At 33.9% G+C, this 18,050-nt stretch overlaps 1 long non-coding RNA gene across 1 annotated transcript in view; it reads left to right on the top strand.

Annotated features, from left to right (window-relative positions):
• The window catches only part of LOC118767643, a 134,295-nt gene that overhangs the window by 54,400 nt on the left and 61,845 nt on the right, over nucleotides 1–18,050 (top strand). The window contains exon 2 of the long non-coding RNA XR_005003560.1: nucleotides 16,177–16,356. This is a non-coding gene — a long non-coding RNA (uncharacterized LOC118767643). The remainder of the gene's footprint in view (nucleotides 1–16,176; nucleotides 16,357–18,050) is intronic.

Below are 18,050 nucleotides of genomic sequence, written 5' to 3'. Positions count from 1 at the left end.
TTCTGTGGTGAAAATGATATTTAAAAACAAATACAAAAATGACATTATTGAAAGTTCAAAGTAGGAAGATTCTAGAAGGTTGTTCTTGTTTTTTTTTTTACAGTCGTTTATTGCTTAGAGCTCGGTGGTAGCGATGTTATTACTTTCTTGAGATTTTGTTCTGCTTCTTGTTGTATTGTTCTTCCATTGCTTGTTGTTGTACTCTTCGTTGTGTTTGATGCCATCATTTTTCTTTCTTTCTCTATTCTCTTCTTTTCATTCATTTTGTCATCGTTTTTGTTCATCAAAATCATCTTCGTTGTCGTCATCATCATGTGAATCCTTTTTTCGTTCTTGTTCTTATTTCCTGGGGTAGTAAAGAAATAGGTATTTCGTCTCTGTTTACGTTCTGCGTTCAAATTCCACCGAGGTCGAATTTATTTTTCATACTTTCGTGATTGACAAGATTAGTACCAGTTGTGTACTGGGGTCAATCTAATCGACAAGTTCCTTCTCAAAAAATGTCGGGCCTTGAGTAGAAAAGAATATAAACTTTGCGCGGTGTCTCGAAAGAAATACCCTTATGTGTCTCACTAAGCGTCAACATGAACCTCATTAATGGTAACCACAAAACCGTCTACAGCACCAATAACAGCGGCAACAGCATTAATGACAAGAAACATAGAAATAGGAAAGGTCCAACGAAGGGAAGACGGAAAAAGAAATCGCCAACGATACACACGCGGTCACATATTGAATGATATTTATATAAGAAAAACGAAATCACTTGTTACCCAGCTACACAAGCATCCAAACAACATCAAGAAGAATGAAAGCAGGAAAATCCAAAACTACCACTACCAAGACAACCACCAAAGTAGCAATATTGACTACAACAACACCGATGATGCTAGTAAAATACACAAGGTAAAAAAATACTGCGAAAAGAAGCTGCAGTATCAAAAAGGAAACAGAACAAAAATAGCGTAAAATTCAGTCATAAACAAAGACAATTAGGAGATGATGGAATACACAATTAATAAATAAAGTAAATCAATAAAAATCGAAAACGTAAAGGTCAGGAAAGATTTGCGCAAGTCATCCCTAAAACTTGTAATGAGATATTAAAATGTCAAATAACATTTCTAATAATCTCTTGGGCCATTTCTAAGGAAGAGATAGAATTTTCGAAAAACAGGCTACGTTGACCATTTAGTGGATTTCACCTCGCAAAGACCAGGGAACTTAATGCTAAACTCAATGACTTCAGTGCCAAATGTCTTCCGCTATCTTTTTTAGTATACATGATGTTACTCAGAAAATTGAAGGACAATGTACGTGGTCTACAGTTCGCTTAGAGACGAAATATGTTGAATGACTTCAAATCATAAGGCAGGAATGGGTCCGCTATTTCCTAGATCGGAATTTCTGGAATGCATGTACATTTTTGAAGGTAACACGGTATAACCACTGCAGTGGATTGATGAGGTGCAGTGGCAGAATGGCCATGTTTTTTTCTGGAAAGATTTAATTTTAGAGGTATTATACCAAGCTTCCTGGTTCTTGGTGAACGTCAGTGACAATGGAAAACGAATGATAGCAAATGTCTTGCTTTCAGATTCTTCGCTGCTTTCGCATCCAGGGCAGCAGGACAATTGGATTCTTACACGTAAGGAAATTTCCATTGACTCTCGACGGTTTCATGGTGTTGATGAGTGAAATTTTATTTTAGACGACAATTATCTACGTTTCAGCCATAGAAGAAGCAGATGTCATCAATATCCTACCTATATAATGTCTGTTCGTTTTGCAGGCAAACAAAATATAGGATTCCAATGTGTTTAACACAATCCAAAATTTCTGTTCCGTACTTTCGACATAATTGTAACTCAGAGAGAAGGACACGGTTACTGATAGTTGGTTGTCTCTTTTCCAACGCGCAAACACTTACAGGTACCAAATGAGCAATCTGTTTAAGAGGCAACTCATGCAGAGTAACTGCTTAGAATATATCACGGGTGCCCTGAAAAGGGCAACTAAATCGCTAGTGATCGAGCAAAATACGAAACAATGTCTCTAGTCTTGCACTATTTAATATGTATGTTTCGGAAGGTGGCGAGCAGACGGATTCTCAGCCCGTTAAGCAAAATGCCTAACGGTATTTACGAGCTGGCAGAAACGTTAGCACGCCGAGTGATATGCTTAGCGGTATTTCTTCTGCGTTACGTTGTGAGTTCAAATTCCGCCGAGGTCGACTTTGCCTTTCATCCTTTCGGGGTCAATTAAATAAGTACCAGTTACACACTGGTGTCGATGTAATCGACTTAATCCGTTTGTCTGTCCTTGTTTGTCCTCTCTGTGTTTAGCCCCTTGTGGGTAGTAAAGAAATAGGTATTTACTTTCTGAGTTCAAAATTCCGGAAAGGTCGGTTTTCATTTTCATCAATTTGTGGTTAATTAAATAAATACTAGTTGTGTACTGGGGTCGATCAAGTGGACCTACCTCACTCTTCGAAATTGCTAGCCTAGTGCCAAATTTTGAAATCTATACTTCTGTCTTCTACGATCATAACTGACATCCGTTTTGTGTTTGTATCTTTTTCTATTTTTTTTCTTTATTTTGCTTTGTTACCCCAATATACAAAATGTCAAGAATCTAGTTTCAAGGAGATTTGAATCTAAGTTGACCAAAATTACAAGTGTGGCAAAATTAGAAATTCAAAAAGCAAATTCAGTAATAGAGAAATGCAAAAAAAGGATTTTGTATGGTGTGGTGTAATATACACCCAGGTCAACATAATCTTTCATTCGTTAAAGTTCAATAATAAAGTACAAATGAGATACAATGCATTCTGGACCTCCACGCAAATCTCAAGTTTCCGTTACTTAAAAAACATATATTAAGAATATTAAAACGCTGGCATTTCCTTCTATTTCCTCTTCATCATCATAATTATCGTCTTCTTTTAAATCTCCTTATTTTTCAATTTCTATTTTTTATTTCTTTTTCTCTAAAATAATAATAATAATAATAATAAATAATAATAATAGTAGTTCTTGTTATTGCTGCTGTTGATGTTGTTGTTCTTGTAGTGATATCAATAATATTGTCTTTTTTTCTGTATCGTTTTTATCCTCATTATTATCAATGCCTTAACATATTACATAACAAAAGAATCAGAAATACCAGAATTTCCAATCAACAAAATACAATCGCAGAAAAATAAATGTCTAAAAACACTTAAAGAAAAACATTGAAATGGCATGCGAACAATGCCAAATGACAAAAATATAATAGAATTGGAATAAAGCAAAAGCATTCTTTTAATTCAGATGTTTGTCCAATATTATCGAAAATTGATATAGCCTATACAAATTGTAATCTCTTGAACCGTTTTTGAAAAAAAGAGACACAAAAAACGAACAAACACACAAAACATATTTTTCTATAAATTATTGTTTTATATATTTTAGTTTTTTAATAATTCATATTTTTAAAGATTTTGTTGTGATTTTTGATATGATTTCAAAATAATATTTCAAATTCTATACTCTAGGGTCAATTAAGAGTTTTGGAAAAGAGAAAGTGTCTCAGACATGGAAATAGAGAAGGAGGAGGATAAATAGAAACAACAAGACAAACAACAAATAAGAAAACAAAATCAAAGAAGAAAAAACATTCAATTGACAAGAATCGCTCGAAACACAAACAGATAGAGCACAAATAAATATATATATACACACGCACATGCATATGTATATAATGTGAGTGTATACACAGGTATGTATGTGTGTGTGTTTGAATGTACCTGCTCGGAGACAAGAATAGAGAGATTTATACAAAAACATACAAAAGAGAGAAAACACGGTAAAGAATGTCAAAAATAAACGAAAATACAAATTTAGAGAAGATAAAAAAATAAAGAATAATGGAAATACAATATGGATGAAATGTAAATGGAAACAAAGAGACATTCAAAAATGGAAATATTTCGAAAAGATGCTGGTTAAAAATAGGACTGCGATTAATCGATTATAACAAAAATATGAACGATATGAATAGAAAATAAAAACATATATCATTTAATTAGAGGGAATTATATTACGATGTGATAGAAGTATACAGAATATAAAGAACGTCGCTAGCATTTGAAAATAGATATATAAATATGGCTGACAGTAGGTGATTACAAAGCACACACAAATAGATTTACCTTTACAGTAGTCCATGCTCAAATAAACACACACGTTTTTATATATATATATATATATAGGTATTCATGGACGCATGCATATGCTGGTGTCAACCATGCATATTGAGCGCAGAAATGTATGTAAGGAGGTTTATACATAAAGGTATGTTGGAGAGACAGACGTCCATGTTTCAAAAGTAATTATTTATTCAAAAAGAAACTAAGTATTGGAAATTAATTTAACTGTTTGAAAATAATTCAAATTATTCCTCAATGAATGCAAAATATAACTGATGAAATATTAATGTTTCGGAAAATCTTTTTCGTCCTCGTCTTTATCCACAACAATATCATTCGCTATCCTCCTCATCATTGGCTTCGTCATCTTCACCTTCAACTTCGGCATCGTCCTCTTCATCATCGTCATTATCATCGTCGTCGTCCTTATCGTCTTCGTCATCATCACTATCACCATCATCATCAGTATTATCTGCATCTCCTTCGGTATGTTCATTGTCATCGTTTAACGAGGCACATATTAATGACAATGCTAATCACCATCTCTTTCCTCCTCCCTTCATCACCCTCAGCATAATGTGATACCTCATGGGTAGCACCATCGTCATCATATTCGCCAATACGCGCATTGTCCTAATCAGAATAATCATCATTATCGTCGTCGTCATCATCTTTCCCACATATTTAAATATTTAAATCCCTATTCCTTTCTTCTTGCTTTGCTACCATCATCACTGTCTGTATCATTATCACCACCATCGCTTTCATTATCGTTATAATATTCAACGCTATCACTTCGTGTGTGTGTGTCTGTGTGTGTGAAATGGTGAATGACAAAAGATGCAGGGATTACATAATCGCTCCCTTTTGCTCGTTCATTAATTGCTGCTCTGCTCAGTACTCAACGACCTCTCTACGCTGAAGCGTATTAGAATGAGATGTAGCATATGGTTACTCGCAGCACTATGCTTAATGGAGATGTTTCAAATAGGTAGGTATGTGTGCAGGATGTGTGACTGTTCGTCTGTGTGTATGCGTGTGTATTTACCTGGAATGTCCGTATGATCATACCCGTTACCTTTCAACACATCTTACACGTCTGCCTCCGGTTTTCTTCTTTCTTCTACACATTCCTGATAAACTATATTCTTACCAGGACCTTACAATTTTCCAAATATTTTCTTTTGCTACAATATCTTTGGTTACAATTCCAACATAAAAAAAAACGTAGATTATGCTATTTCTAAAGAAATCATTTTAGATTAGTTACATTTAATAGGACATTCAGTTCAACGCTACAAGTGTACTGTGTCCCTTTATTAAGGCCCATTACTGCTGCCCTGTAGACATTACTGTCAGTCCGTCTAGATGACATCTGCAACGATATTTTATTTGTCTGCCATCACGGTGAAAGACCCTAACAAGTACGAAAGGCCGTTTTGTTCTCTTTTCTAATTAATCCATTGAAAATAATTATAACCTGACAAAGCTTTAGACATGAGGGCAAAATCTGTTCACGTTTAGGACCGGCAGATCTTATCTGGTTGTGAGTGACTGAATCTGCGTATCTAATAGTGCCTCTCAGTCGCTGATGTCATTCAAAACCCAGATGGTTGTGTTTCACGATCACAGCCTAGGAGAACATGTCTTCTTCAAACCGTAAACTGCACTGAAAGAATTTGAGTGGTGTATCTACAGCAAGCTAAATGAATGCAACTACAATTCAGCTGTCGTTGCAAAGTTTCCTACTGTATATTCAGAATAAGATTTGTGTATGATAACCTGTTAGCAACATGCAGCTCAATGTTTATTTGTCAATTTTTAAACTGGAAAAGGACAATATCTATCGACCATATTTCTTTAATACAATTATAACCTATCATACTTCATCTTTCATTTAAACATATTTGCAAACTCTGAAATAAAGCTTTTGTATATATCGTTATTTTTCTTTCTAATTTCATGCCGGCAATTTTGCTAAGGCATGCTACAAGTTTAATCAATGGCAATTATAGAACGATAATTTAGTTTCTCTCTATGGCTGCAATATTTATCTCGTGTTTAAAGATACGGAGCCAAATAGTCTTCCAGCGTTAAATAACTGCACACTACATCTTATAAAAATCTTGTTTATTTTCTTTCAATAACACGATATTTCTCATCATTTTTACTTATTTATCTCAGTGGAGCCCGTTTTGCTGGATTACATATTCATAATAAGATTTGAACAATAAACAGGAGTCAATTATTCGAAAGATATTACTGTTTAAAAAAAAAGTGTGTTTAAGTTGCTTTTACAAAGATAGGTGTCGCCATATGTATGAAAATTATTCGACGACAGAAGTGAGAAAATGTTCACGTTATGATAGCAGTCAGCACAATTCTGCTCGCCTAAGATATGGCACTAGCATATTGGATAGATTCTGCTTTCTTGCATATATATCAGTCCCTTTATATTCTTTTACTGTTTTTTGTATTGCGTTAGCGTCGTTACCAAAAACATGTTTTATAAAAGCTTTCTCTTGCAGAAACATGAATTCCTAGCAAGGAAAATATAAGATATGAGGATTTTATAATCATTCATTTATTGTTCTCGTTCCAAATTTTAGGCCCAAGGCCAGCAATTTCAGTCAGGCGACCAAGTCAATTACATCGACCCCAGTGCTCAGCGGTACATAATTTATCGACCCCAAATGAGTGAAATGCAAAGTCAACCCCGACAGCGTGTGAACTCTGAAGGTAAAAACCAACGGAACGTCGCTTTGCATTTTGCCTTGCTTGCTAACCATTGTGCCAGCTCGCCAACTCAGAATTCTTTATAAATTACACAGGTATCCATATATTCTTAGGCATATAAGTACAATTTTACGCACACGGTTTTTTATATTTGTTGATCTTGACGGAAAATTCTTTTATCGAAAAATAATTTAGCTACATTTGTACATCATTGTTATTATTAAGGGTTATAAAACCTAGAAGGGTTTATTGTAGAGAGGTGAGAAAAGCAAATAAGGACTTAAATATCAGTGGGACATCTTAATCTATAGGGTTATTTTAAATATTATATTTCGTGTTAATTGAGGGTAGTTGACAAATCGCTCTGGAAGCATAAGGAGGAGGAGTGATCGTATAAGAAATGACCATTCCTCTGCAGTTTAATTTATTCTGTGACTTTAATTCTCAGTATAAACGGTAATTCCTGCAAAACTCTCAACCGCAAATCTCCTGTCTGCGTTGCAGAGACGTGCGCAGGAATTCTATGCAACGCAACTGTAAAATATCACAACGCATAAACGTATGTGTGTTTGTATTTCGCGTAGGTCAACTTGATTAAAGGTCAGTATTACGATATAGGATCCAGTATAGGAGCAGCAATGTATAATGAAGATAATGTGAGCCTTGTTATGTGCTGGAAATATTAATCTACTGACTATTCATCTCCGTATAAGTATGTATTTACGAACCAATAAAGAATCATCAACAAGATAGCTTACCTGTTAGACTATCAGTCAAATTCCTATCGGATAATCATGTCCAGGATATATCAAAATAATGGATGATTACGTGCATAATAACACTGCTAATTTATCTACTCGCACATCCAAAAGAATACGAACAAAATGGACAATTCTAAGGCGCCAAGTGGATATGTTAACATTACGGCTGACCTAACAGAAATAACAGCTTAATCTTCTTCTTAAAAAAAAAGAACACAAAACAGTATTACTTAAAACATAGGTTTAACTGGTCAATGCACTGTACAAAAACCATGGCTGACGGAACAAAAAGATAACAAGTATACACGATCATAACTGACCTAGGGCTAAATTAGAAATAAATAGAAATGAGCTAACGAGGGATATGTATGCTATTGCATGACTTTGATAAACGTGTAGATAACATTAATATAATAAGGACTAACATCTACACGAATGGAAATTTGAACTGAACTTTCATGCTTCCTTATTCTTCATCTCTGTATTCCTTCTAACATCTATATCGTCGATTCATTCATCAATACCCTTTTCATTGTTCCTATTTGACTTCGAAGACGGAATATCACATACCCTGGGATAATCCTGAAACAGCTGTAAGACTCTGAATTCTTTTCCAATAATAACGTATATGACTTGATGTCTGTCTTGCTTTAACGTGTTTTGTCCTCTAACAATTATATATATTGATTTTGATTTTGATTTTTCCAGTTTCAGCTTATGAGCTGTGGCCATGCTGGGGCACCGCCATTTATATATATATATATATATATATATATATATATATATATATATATACAGGCACATACCTATAACATACATAGAGAATGAGCGAGAGAAAGAGATATACTCGTATAAACATATATTTACATATGTATACATAGAATATCTGCTCTTGCATACTTACGTCTATGTGTACGATAGCGTTAGATGTATAGATATTTGTAAATATGCATTTCTATGTCACCTCCTTGTCTACTCAAAACCAGAGTTGAAAGAATATTTTACAGAAGAACTAATCATGAATTATGCATAAGTGAGACGGAAAGTAATTTGAAATTTATTTTTCATTTAACGTAAATAAAGATTTGCACTTAACTAAAATGGATTATTGGTGTTGTTTATATTTTGCTGTTTTTTCCTCTTCTCCTCCTCGTCCTTCTCCTGCTTCTACTTTTACTACTACTATTAATAATTATTTCAAATTTTTGCTACAATGGTAGCTTGAGGAGGTGGGGGGTTGAGTCGATTACATGGCCCCAAGTGCATAACTGGTACGTATTTAATTGACCCAGGAAGAATGAAAGGCAAAATCGACCTCAGCGGAATTTGAACTTGGAGCTTAGCGGCAGACGAAATACCGATGAGGATTTCGCCCGGCGTCCTAACGTTTCTGCCAGCTCGCCGCCTTACTACAACTATTAATAAGAATTTGGGGACCATGAAAAGATGAAAGGCAAAGTCTACCACAGCGGATTTAAGTACAGAACGTAGCGGTTAAACACAGAGCGGAAAAACAAAGATAGACAAACGGAGTAAGTTAACTATATCGACCCCAGTGCGTAACTGGTACTTATTTAATCGTCCCCGAAAGGATGAAAGGCATTTGAACTCAGAACGTGGCGACAGACGAAATACCTTTAATCATTTCGCCCGGCGTGCTAAAGTTTCTGCCAGTTCACCTCATTATGGATAAAGCCTCCCATATATTCTCACTGCTTTGGAATCGAACTCAGAATCTTGGGGTTAGTAACCCGCGCTCTTAACCATTGCCGTGGGCAATTATGGAGTGAAATTTAGGGCTTATAAATCTATTTTTCTATTCTTCGTTAATACCGCTCCCCATATAAGAATATGACCAAAGACTGCATGCACTCCATCCCATGCAGCTGTAGTAGGTTATACAAAGGTGAAACATGCCGCCCCCTCAAAATAAGGGTAGATGGTCCTCGCAAATCTGTGACACGAAGAGATATTGATAAATTGGGTATAGGTCATAATGTATGGAAAAATGGAGACCACCTCCCCCTGTGGGATGAAGTTAAAATAATAGACAGAGAACACCACTGGAAAATAAGAAAATTAAACGCAGCAGCACATATGCTAGGACACAACAACCTTCTAAGCAGACCGAGTGTAGATATCAGTAGTATAAGGGAACCGGTATTAAGGAAGGATAGAAAAATATTAGATTTATAAGCGGGTATAAGTCGTAGCGGTTAAGAGCGCGGGCTACTGACCCCAAGATTCTGAGTTCGATTCCAAGCAGTGACCTGGACAGTAATAATAATAATAATATCGAAAAATACTTTAAGAATAAGAACCCATGTTCGAAATTTCCCCAAAGAGCTGATGAAAGCTGGAGGGTATATCAACCGAATCGTTGTATTAGCAACAAACAACATGACGACAAATATCCGTCGAATGTAAATAATGTACAGAATTCCTCATCTCTGAAATATAGAACTGGATAGAATACTCCACATGAAGAAAATTCTAACGGGGCCCCACTGGCAGTGTCATGTGCTGTTTATCGTGATAGAAGATTACCATGTCGCGCCCACATGGTCGTGATGCATGTGATTGGTGTACCGTTATTAGATCGGTAGTCATGAAGGGTATACTAGGTTTCGTGTATTTTATCCCTGTATCACTTTGATGACATGCTCTGCATTCACTCAATATGAATAAAAATATTTCTTTTTCTTGTCATCATCATCGCCGTCATTGTGCCATTTTCTAATTCTTCACTCCCCCTTTCACATGCACACGCGCACATACATACAAAAACGATGTATGCCTATGTATTTATATACGTGTTTATAACAGATATTGTGTTTGTGTGCACGAGAAAATCAGTGAGAGAGAGAGAGTGAATGGTATCTACAAGCATGCAAATGATGGATACCTGACAACACACACTTATCTTTCTCTCTCTCACGCACATACGAAAACAGACAAGTCCATCTCATATTCACGAACATACATCGTCCACCTTCTGCATTCACTTCAAAGCAAATGTCGCCCTTTCACATTCTCCTCTCTTTCAATTTCTACCCTCTTCAAAGCATAAAGACATAAAATATGCTTACGGAAATTAACGAAGAAACATATAATCCTGTATGATCGACCATATGTTCGAGTGGAGAACTTTGCTGCTTCAATCAACAGAATGCCATAAAATAACTTCGTTTAGAACTCACACGTACGCGCGCGCACACACACATACATATGCATATACAATTCTGATTAAGGGCATAGAAAGAATTCTTGCCTTTATGCTGAAATGAGACGCTAAATCGTCGAACCACATTAAATACCATCACTGTTACTATTACACACGTGTCGAAAAACCGAGGGAGCAATCTAACGGAATTTCATAAAATTGAGTCCACTTCTTGAAGATCAGATTAGTTCTAATCAATGGAGTTATAACTGTATCGTGTCTCTGGTACAGTCAAAGTGCCTATAATCTTCAACAGCAATAGAATGGCAAGGTGGCAGAAATGGTAACATGCCAGACAAAATGCATAGTGGAATTTCCTCTGTCATTGCTTTCTGGGTTCAAATTCCGACAACGTCGACTTTGTTTTTCATAGTTTAGAAGTACCAGTCAAATACTGGGGTCGATTTTCGGCTTATCTCCTCTTGTAAATTGCAGGACTGTTGAAGAAATGGTACCTCTCTAATGTGAGACGGAGAGAAGGAATTGGAGAGGGGATTTTCTCTTGGAGTTTCAAGGAAATCTCGAGCAGAGGGATTCCTCCAACAGAAGGGAAACATCTGTCATCCTTCCTGACACATTTTACATTTTTTACTATCTTTCCCTTTTATCATTTCCTTATATGTAAACCTCAACACTATATGTCTCCCTTTCTATGGTCCCTCTTAAATTTCACGCTTGTGGAAAATAAATGAAATTATTATTATTATTATTATTATTATTATTAATTGCGAGAGAAGCGCATGTCATCAAACTACCACAGGGGTACAAATATTCGAATATAAACATATCATGAGTACCCCTCTGATAATATCGAGCACATGACCTTAAAACTGGGGCCTCTTAGAATTCTCTTCAGGTCGAGTAACAAATTCCGCCCAAAAGGTCCCTGAATAAGGTTTGTTAAAGGATGTTGAACAAATCACCTATGTTCCTAGATGCGAAATATACAAACTCCAAAAAGTCACCCTTAACACATGGCTATGATGCTCCCCCACTACTTCTGCTCGTGATCAAAGATGCACATATCGTCAGCCACTAAGGGAGAGACTCAACTGGTTTATGGTCAAACAACTGACCAGAAAATCAGTGGTATTGAGCAAAATATTTGCTCGATGTGATTTCTATGTTCTGAATTCAAATTCCAGATAGTTCGAAATTGACTTCCATCCTTTCGATGTCGAAAAATGAAATACCAGTGAAATATTGGGTCGATAACTTGGCCTCGTCTCCACCCCCACCCTACAAAAACAATTGAGGCCTTGTAACTTTCGAAGAACGGATTACTATTATTGCTGTTATTATTGTCATTATTACTATTATAATCATCCACATTATTATTATTATTATTATTATTATTATTATTTTGCTGATGATGACGACGATGATGATGGTGATGATTCTTTGTATCATTTTATCAAGAATCTTTTTATCATTTCCGACCTGTATAAATTGCCACCACTTACAATAGAATATGTTGTAAGAAGAATTAAATTGCCATCGCACAATTCACTGTAATAATTTCCATAGAGTATCTCTCTGAGAGAGAATTCGGTCTACAGTCAGAATATCATATACATAAATTTCTATCATCTCTGTATTCTTGACACATTTATAAACTCGTTTCCCAGAAGAATTTCATGGACATCATTGAAGAGTTTACGAAAAACAAAGAGACAGCGTATATGTATATATATAAATGTATAAATATAAATATATATACAAATATAAGTATATATAAATATAAGTGTGTATATATATATATATATATAATATATATATATATACAAATATAAGTATATATAAATATAAGTGTGTGTATATATATATATATATATATATATATACAATATAAGTATATAAATATAAGTGTGTATATATATATATATATATATATACAAATATAAGTATATAAATATAAGTGTGTATATATATATATATACAAATATAAGTATATATAAATATAAGTGTGTATATATATATATATATATATACAAATATAAGTATATATAAATATAAGTGTGTATATATATATATATATATATATATATATATATATACAAAATAAGTATATATAAATATAAGTGTGTATATACATATATATATACAAATATAAGTATATATAAATATAAGTGTGTATATAATATATATATATACAAATATAAGTATATATAAATATAAGTGTGTATATATATATTATATATATATATAATATATAATATATACAAATATAAGTATATATAAATGTGTATATATATATATATATATGTACAAATATAAGTATATATAAATATAAGTGTGTATATATATATTATATATATATATATATATATATATACATGAGAGAGAGAGAGAAGTATATATATAAGTGTATATATGTGTTCGCGTGTAGTTATGCGTGTGATTATGAATTGCTCTGTATGTACGACTCTATTGACGTCAAAATATGTTGAACTTCAAACAATATCCAGAACTTCAGCCGATGTACCTCACACCATGGCACTGCCTGCATAGAAATAAAATTACTAACCCCAATATCGATCATCAATCACGCACCTACCTCACTGAAGCCCCATAAAACTGACCGAAATTGACTGCAGTGTGCATACCATGCATATAGGCATGCGGTGTTTGCACTTGCACAAAGTTTTAATTAAATTATACAGGGCCACTAACATAAAAAAAATGCCACAATCTCCGACATTGACAATGATGCATAACAGACATGCGGAACCAATAAATAAAATAAAACTAATTCATGGAAGAGGAAAAAGAAATTTATGTAATCAGATTAAAATGAAAGGAAGTGAGCAATTGAAAGAATCCCTCCCCACCCGATTACACACAATTTTATGCATTGAGCCCGATCCATAGGGAAGAGTATGGCTACATTATGCTACATGGGTGCGTATCAGAGTCTGTCAATGGATGTTTATGTATATATATATATATATATATATATATATATATTCATAGATATACTTTATTATTAAACCTTTTGCAGCTTTAATAATAAAACTTATTACTGAACACCTGATGTTCTACTAAAATTTTCCAACTTGTTTCATATTAACGTGCTTACCCTAGTTTCTATCTATCCATCCATACATATATACGTATATCTATATATACACACACACACATATATATCTATATATATACACACACACACGCATATATATAATATACACACACACACGCATATATATATATATATATATATATATATATATATATATATATATATATATAAACACGTCCACGCTAATATGGTATAGTGAGAGTGAGTGATCAATACGGCATTGGTAGATAAGCATTATTTGTGGGTTCGCAAGACTCCCAATGGTTTCATTTAAAAAAGAATATGTTTACCATTATCAAGTTTGCCACATGCGAGCGTTGTCACGCTCTTCCTATTCGGAATGAGACAAACACCAACGTTCCTATGTGGCAGGATAGATAATTGTTAAATGATTCCTCTTTATCTGAAGCCTATTGCTGCAACCTAAACCCAAACATTATGTCTATATGCTTGATTCACATACAAGGAATACATTCATTTAATGTAATTGCGCGTAATAAATATATGCCCTCGTAATTAATTTGTTAGTTAAGTTATATGATTTACTCAGTTATTGTTAAATTATGTTGTCACACAACAACGCATGTTACTTCGAATTTGTATATTTAATAAACAGTCTCATAAAACTCGTTAAATTTTTGAGATTCCTGGCTTAAAGATGATTCATTTGCTTTCCACATCATAGCATTCAGCTGGACATACACACAGACTCACTCACTCACTCACTCGCTCACTCACACTCTCATTGGCTTGTCAATATATTTGCGGTGAATATGTTGCGGTAGTTTACTTGTTATCTCCAAACGTAAAGGTTCATCAAGAGACATTCGCCTCAAAGCCTTCGCATTTTTTTTTCTGTTTTCAATATTTTATTTTCTTCGTGAATTTTGTGGACTTCCATTATTCCCTATATCACTGAATCATTCCATTTCTATTTCAGAATCGAAAAGGGTGTGGTTGGACTCGAATTTTCCTTTAGTATTTATCTCAGTGAATTCAAATCAACGCTTCCCAGATTTTGACAATATGTAGGAAATCAACATAGTTGAAACTATATGTATCATTTTCCATATATCCACACATGAGATGTCCGTGTAATGATATCCGTGACCGGATCACATTGTCGAGCACGACAATTTTAACACTACATTGCAAAATCTTTAAATAAAGTTAACAGTCTTTAGGTGTTTCTGAACGGCAAATATCTCTCTTCGATGCAGTATATTTCTTGGAAAAGTCTCATTTTATCTCTTTCATTACCTGCAAGTCTACCATCACAGATAAAATTACAATTAAATATAATTTATTAATTTCCATTGTCATATTTTCCCAAGCATAACGTTTCGCGCTCTGCATTTTTTAATGACTTCATAAAAATGAAAGAGTCTGAGCTTAAGAAAGATTTTTTAAAACATTCTTTCTAGAAGCCCGATGCATCATCTGGAGTATCGTAATATTCTTAACTCGTAAATAACGAAACGAGTTAAAACATGGAACTTTTCATTTCCTTATTCAGTCTTAAATAATTTACATCTGTTGCCTATGAAAATGGAATCTTTCCTCCCATACATACATATATGCATACTTGCGTACATACATACATATATACTTGTGTATATACATATATGTACATGCAGGCATACAAACATGAATACATATATACACTTATATCGATATCTATATATCTTTATCTATGAATGTATGGATGTACATACATATATATATATATATATATATAATATATATATATATATTTGTGTGTATATATATGTATAATCATACATATACAAAATGGACAGACACGCACATATATATATATGTATATATATATATATATATATATACACATATATATATATATATGCATATATCATCATCTTCCTCATCTTAGAACAAAAGAAAACCGCAATGGGTCGAATCTACTCATCAATTCCAGGTGACGGCTGACAGGTAAATTACTTGAAGTCGGCAATTTTCGTTCAGCTGTTTCTATTTTTACGTTTCCATGCTTTTAATGTTCCATTCGGCAAAGGCATTAAAATTTTTTGCCTGATTTCTCTCCCTTCTCTTGTTTGAGAAATTTTTGGCTTTTAAATTTTAGTTTTTTATTTTGTTGCGTTTCTTATTTAAATGGCTTCCTTATTATTATGTTGTCACTCAACACAGTTGCTTTTTTTCTTCTCTCCAGCAAACTTCATAGTTTAAAGTGGCAACAAAAACAATACTAACAAGACGGAAGACAACAATAATGCAAAGCCGGAGGATGAGAAGGAAAAGATGAAGACGAAGGAGAAATCAGAGGTAGAGAGTGACGATGATGATGATGATGACGACAACGATGACAATGATGATGGTGATGATGATAACAGTAATTGCTTCATTTTGGCCTCAGAATTCTACACGTTACACATGTTTAGTAAAAGTTACAAATCATAAGGTGATATACATACACACACAAATATATATATATATATATATATATATATATATGTATGTGTGTCCCAGTATTTGTATGAATATAGGTATGTATATGTATATATATCTACGTGTATATATGTATGAATGTGTGTGTGTATATATATATATATATATATATATACATATATCTGTATACACACACACACATATATATATATGTACACACACACATATATATATATATGTACACACACACATGGTGGCCTAAATGCAACTTTAAAGTTATTCAACTAATTCGTTCGCATTGATATATTAACAGTACATAACTTAATTATTAAAAAAACTATGAAACCATCACTCCATACTAATTTACTTTGTGAGGTAGTAAGTCAAACGTAATAACATTTTTAGAAGAACTTTAAAGTGCCTACACGATAACTGTAAACCTATTTTGGGGCCTCCCTTTATACATACATATGTATATATAAATACATACACACACACAAACACATCTATATATACATAAATATATACACACACACACACACACTCACACACATAGATATATATATATATAATATATATATATATATATATATAAATATATATATATATATGTGTGTGTTGTGTGTGTGTGTTGAGCGCTGGAACTCGTAAATAATCAGGTTTGTGATCGACCCCTGGTCTTTGTTATATCATGGCATCCAACTTGGAGATGTCTACATAAATCTCGTTGCTCCACTGAACCGGATATCTTGCACATCGCTTGGCTCTCGGCATTTCGGTAATGCGAGTGAGAGTCGCTGTGATATTGAGAAAGATGCACTCGACTTATTAGTCTATGAAATCCAAATTTCTTCAAATACAACAGATCAAACACTGCAGTAATGGAAACAAGGTCTCTGTATTAGTTTTAGGTTGGTCACTGTTGGAACGCCTTGACCATAACTATGTTATTGCAATAAACACAATCATTAATGCATCAAGCAACGTCACCCCGGCCATTGATTGATTCAGTTAATTACCGAGCAGAAACGGTTACAGCTGGAATGTTCATTGCCGTAATTATTCCCGTTAGAGGTTTACAAAGATTTATATCTGGTCGCAGATACACAAAATGGTCATGGTTGGGACGCCTTTCATCATGTGCTCGTGCTTGAGCCGGTGTGGAACAACATGAATATATGCATGACTAGATGGGTATCATTCAAATAAATTTGATCATAAATGTTCAATTAATGTCTATATAAAATGAGAGGGATATGGAACTGATTGAGCAATGAAGTGGCACAAAATATGGAAGATGATGTGTTACTAAATGAGATAGAATCAATCAATATCGTATTGATTTACATAGGTTGTTCAATGAACCTATAATATTTCGGGTAAGCCTACCTTTTCCAAGTAGAGAAAGAAAACAATGAAAAAGGCGCAGAGAAATGTGTTATTCCTGGCAGGAATGAGATGTGAGGGGAATGATATTAGAGTGAGTAATCTTGTATCCCTACAGTCGTAGTACAACACAAATGGTAATACTTGGAATATCATTTCCCGTTCGTTATCCTATGTGGTTGACTTGAAATCAAATACCAATAGCGAAGGGCCATAATTAACCTCTAATAATCTATAAGCTAGAGTGGGTAG

The sequence above is a fragment of the Octopus sinensis genome, linkage group LG23 (genome assembly GCF_006345805.1).
Source record: "Octopus sinensis linkage group LG23, ASM634580v1, whole genome shotgun sequence".
In the NCBI taxonomy this organism is placed as follows: domain Eukaryota; kingdom Metazoa; phylum Mollusca; class Cephalopoda; order Octopoda; family Octopodidae; genus Octopus; species Octopus sinensis.
Note: the sequence above shows the minus strand (reverse complement) of the source record. Positions and strands in the feature narration are given on the sequence as shown.